Source organism: Neltuma alba, unplaced genomic scaffold (genome assembly GCF_004799145.2).
Source record: "Neltuma alba isolate B1F8T4 unplaced genomic scaffold, ASM479914v2 tig00011705_pilon, whole genome shotgun sequence".
Classification (NCBI taxonomy): Eukaryota; Viridiplantae; Streptophyta; class Magnoliopsida; order Fabales; family Fabaceae; genus Neltuma; species Neltuma alba.
Genome location: NW_021636342.1, coordinates 140,859 through 146,213, shown reverse-complemented (window position 1 = coordinate 146,213; position 5,355 = coordinate 140,859).

Below are 5,355 nucleotides of genomic sequence, written 5' to 3'. Positions count from 1 at the left end.
TAATAATGAACACGTAAACTTTGTATCAACGGCCATTATCCCTTTATTATTGATCTTCAATCATTTCCATGCTAAATAAATCATCATCACATGACTTTCTACAAAATTTACAGCTCAGTTTTTATTTTTTTTATTATGAAGGAGGCCCAACGGCCCAAGTACAAATTTAGTTAATAAGAGATTCTTAAAGGAAAAATTACCCATCAGTGCCAGATAAAAAAAAAAAATTATGTTCGAGTAAGTCTAAAAGTTTACAACAAATTACCTCCTTCAACTTTGCATAAAACTTTCACACTATTACTTTTTATTATTTACTTACGGATGACTTAAAGTTTAATTAGAGAGCTAAAATATAATTAAGTCAGAATTTTTGGATATTATATGTACATGAAAATAAAATTAATGGTTTTAAGTTTTTATATAATTTTGCCCTTTACTTTCATGATCCTCGTGAAATTTCATAGTGAAAATGGAATTCATCACTGTTTGACCGGAGGAAAGAAGCAGAGTCCGTAATTTGCTTTGTGATGTGGCCACGTGGGCATGCGCATGATGGAAGGCAGGGCATGACTTCGGTCAAGTCAACCTAACGTAAACGCTCTGATTCTTCTTCTGCTTGTTCCGTACAATTTTAACGTGTCCTAAATCCTAATGGCTTGTTTATGTTAATGGAAAAATTGCAATAAATCCACTCAAGAAACTTAAATACAAAAAAGAACCCTTTAAAATATCAAATTATTCTAAAATTTTAAGAGAATTTTATTTGTTTAATTACCAAATTACTCTCTCTTTTTTTTTAAGTTTATATTAACAACTGAAAAAGTAGTCATTGACAATTTCAGATGTAAGGATTACCAACTATCGCGGTGAGTATTGACAACACATTTTTTCAACACATCACAAAATATAATACATGAATTATTAATACTTGCTATGATAGTTGTTAATCTTTATACCTTAAGTTGCCAATAACTGCTCTTACAGTCGTCAATACAAATTTTAAAAAAAAGGCAATTTGGTAATTAAAAAATATATTCTCTTGTAATGAGATTTCTTAGGATTTCAGAATAATTTGATAATTTTAAAAAACTTTTTTATACTTAATTCCATTAGTGGGACATTGTTGCAATTTTTCCTATGTTAATTGGAGAAGAATGGAGCGATTGAGAAAGGGAAAATCATGTAAAAAGAAGCTGAAAATTATAATATTTCAATTCAGACACTTAAAAAGTCAAAAATTCAGTGAAGAAAATAATACCTAATTTGGTATTTTGTGGATACAGTCAAATGACTAAAATATTTTTGTATTAGATTTTTTTTAGAAAAAAACTATTAAACTTGTCATTTCTAGCTAGTACATTTCTTGTCATTGATTATTCAAAACTTGTTATTTTCAATTCATAACTTATTAATAAATAACTTGTCATTCCATTATATTTTTTGTCATTTGTTGCTTAACACTTATTATTACCAGTTCACAACTTGTTGATAAGCTTTTTGATACAATGGCATCTTTATTATTTAACTACATTTGTAAAATACCATATCAGGCATCACTTCCTGCCCTAATATTTTGGCCTCTTAGATTTCTACTTAATTAGAATATAACAATTTTGAGGTTATTTTTATGTTATTTCCCATTGAAAAAGGGAAAATTTGAGAAAAGGTCCTCGGAATATGAGAAATTTCACATTGAGTCCTGAAATTTCGAAAATGACAGAAAGGGTCAATGACCCAATCTGTCATTTGTCAAATCAAGAGGAATTAACAATTTTGCCCTCATTTGTATTCATTCACTACAATGATTTAAAGAATCACTATAAGGGTTTAGACATTACCTAGATTCGTGTAGCGAATAACTACTCACTTTTTCATATTCAGGTATCTTGTTATTAACTACAACTAATTTTGTAATAACTCGAATAATGTAAGCATTATCTAGACTCGTGTAGAGAATAACTACTCACTTTTTCATAATCAGGTATCTTATTATTGTCAGGTACCTTATTATTAACTACAACTAATCATATAATTATTAGAACAGTGCAAGCGTTACATAGATTTGTGTAGAGAATAACTACTCACTTTTGCTTAGTCAGGGGCAAAATTGTCAATTAGTCTTAATTTCACAAATGACAGATTGGGTCACTGACCCTTTCTGTCATTTTTGAAATTCCAAGACCCAATCTGGAATTTCATATATTTCAAGGACCTTTTCTGGAATTTTCTCTTGAAAAAACTAATAGGCTGTGTTGGAAAGGTAATTTGTTTGAAAACATTATAGAGAAAATGTCTTTAGTTTTTTTTCCCTTCAGAATTTCATATTCACCCTTAAATAAAGAAAAAGAGCTAGTTTGGACTTCAGCCTCCCCTCCTAATTAACTTTATTTGGGATTTTCAAAAGGTAGGGAAATTTTATGACTAATTTGCAATTATAAACTCTGGATTCCAAAAACACTCATGCTCCAAATAAATGCAATACACGGCAGAAAACCTCCATCTATTGAATTCATACGGAGCAACCACTTATTTGTCTTTAATGTATTTATTCTTCTATATTAATTACAATTTGTTTTTATGTCATGAAAAATCAATTAAAAGATGTCCTGCCAAACTATATAAGTCCAATGAGGGTGATCCACAGGGACGTGGATTAAAAAAAAAAAACATTTCACATAATCAAGATAAAATTTTTCTCATATGCTTATCATCTCGTATATTATAAAATTATTTCTAAAAAGATAATCCAAATAATTGGGTAAAAGACTTCTCTTTTCCAATTTTTTTTATTAGATGGTGTTCTTTAATTTAATCCAGCTAATATATGCACATACATTATTTCCAATCTTTAATGTAAGATTCACTTTTATATAGTGGATGTAATGTAAACTATTTTTCTGTGATTTTGTTGTTTATCTTACCGGCCTAACCCTTTTTTTTTTAAGATATATCTTTCCATGACGTTAATTGTCTCCAAGACACAATGCTAAGGGCAAGAAACGGACTCATCCCCTAAATAATACATACTAAACAAAAGTATTAAGTTGGCAAATTAATTTTCTTTTTAGTAATAGGAAAAAGTAATTAAATTGAATTATATGCAAAATCAGTAAAAATTAGCAATTATTTTCGTTTTCACGCAAATCAAAGAACACGAATTTGCATTTTATGCATCTTTCATATCTGGATGTTACAACTTGTTGAGATCATTTTGAATTCATTCATATTGCACATGCACCATGCATAATTATTCCTCCGGTCCTTAATATAGAACCTAATTGTTGAGTTGATTTTGGTCTTAAATATAACACCTATTTCTTATATTTATCAATTTTCTCTAAATTACTCCTATAGATACTTCCTCAACTATAATCAAATAGAAGAGAGAGATGGGGTATTAAAAAAGATAATATTTTAGGAAAAACGTGTTACATTTTTTATAATTAATTAACTTATCTAACTTTTTTAATCTAATTAAATTAGTTAAATGAGTCTTATATTAAGGATCGGAAGAGTATTTATTATTGGCAGAAACACAATTATATTTACAATATACTGATGGGACTTTGTTAAATTGTTACCATGGCTTAGGGTGACGAGTTTATGGGCTTTTTTGCGTGCACGGGCTGTATGGATATATTCACCTGTTGTCAAGTTAAATTATATGCAGTGGAGGATCTTATTATTGCATTCTATTTTCAATATAAGATTTAATTTACAGTTCAATTTAAATTGCAAACCAAATTTTGTCTTAAAAATTGAAAGTAGCATTTTTTTTTTCCATACATCAATCAAGCCTACTCATACGTAACGTTTCTACAGGTATTTTCATGTTCAATCCTTGAAACCTTTTTCACTGGTTGGGAAGGTTTAAACTGAGAAGCATAAAACAATTCTCCAAGGGTGAATTTCATTGAGCAGAGAGAGATAAAGCAACTCAACTGGAAACTGAAATTTGCAGCAACTTTTCTTATTACTTTAATTGAGAAAATTAATTGTATGTCTCTATAATTTTACTTTAGTTTTAATCAGGTGCGTACAGCTTTTCTCAATCATAGAAATTAGTTGTTAGCTCATAATGTATTATTTTGATTGGTATGGATGCTAAGTCACATGTAAGTTATTGCAAAATACAAAATAAAAATTTTAAATAAAATGGCAGAATACCATTTATTTTCTATCAACATAAGAAAAAATTATTATACTTATGGTTGTCTCCTTGAACGTATATACAATCTGCTGACTAGTTTATTTTAAGTTAAATTTATTTAGATCTATGTGAAAAATTAGTCCTTCTATTATATGAGTTAATTAGGCCAACAACATTGTCATTAGCTATTAACAATGTTTCCTTTACAGATCAACAAATTATTAATATAACGACCAATACCTATAATTGAAGAAATTGTACCAATAGAAAAAACTACTACGACCCAACTAAAATTTATATAAAACTATAAAGATTTATGAATTAATTTTTTAAATTTACATTAATTATATGAAATGCTATTGAGCACAATGGGAAATTATGCACAATGAAAATTGAAAATGGAGCATTTTCTTGTAATTTTTATGAATTTTATACGCTGCTGATTTTTTTTGTCAAAAAGATAAAACGTTTTTTTTTTTCCTTTTATTCTTCACCCAATGGAAAGAATCTGTGCATCTGACATATCCATAGTCCGTAGACACTCAACCTCGTGCTTAAATAAAATTTAAAGAGGTGAGCCAAACGGCCAACATGAAACATATCTATTTACTATTTATATAAAATGAATATGGAATTCATATGCTTTACTTTTTCCCAAAATAATATGGCCTTCTTTATCAGATTTAAACATCACCATTTTATGGATGTCGACGCATATTATGGGATGTCGATCGATATCTTTTTATTTTAAGTATATAGTACTATTATATAAAATATATTAATAATTTAATTATAATAGATGCGAAGGTGATTAATAAGTCTAACCATTAAACCATAAATAAGAAACTTGACTAGTCCACTAACCCATCGGGTCTTCATAACATTATTGCTCATTATTACGCACGTATACTTAGATTTCTCGTTTAATTATGACAACTTGAAGTTAATTTAAAATTCGGATTCTGTTAGATGAGCTTCTACATATATCTCATGTTTTGTCAAGAGACTAAAAGGGGAGGTTCAGTTAAAAAAAAAAAAAAACTTTTTAAAAAATATTTTCACATAAGTCCACACAAAACCTCTCTAACATACTTATTTCATATATCACCGTAGTTTGATTTCAACCCAAATATCTCCTAAATTACATGTCGAGTACCTGTTTTGTGAAGGCCAAGCTTTTTAAAGTGCTTCTAATTAATGACCAG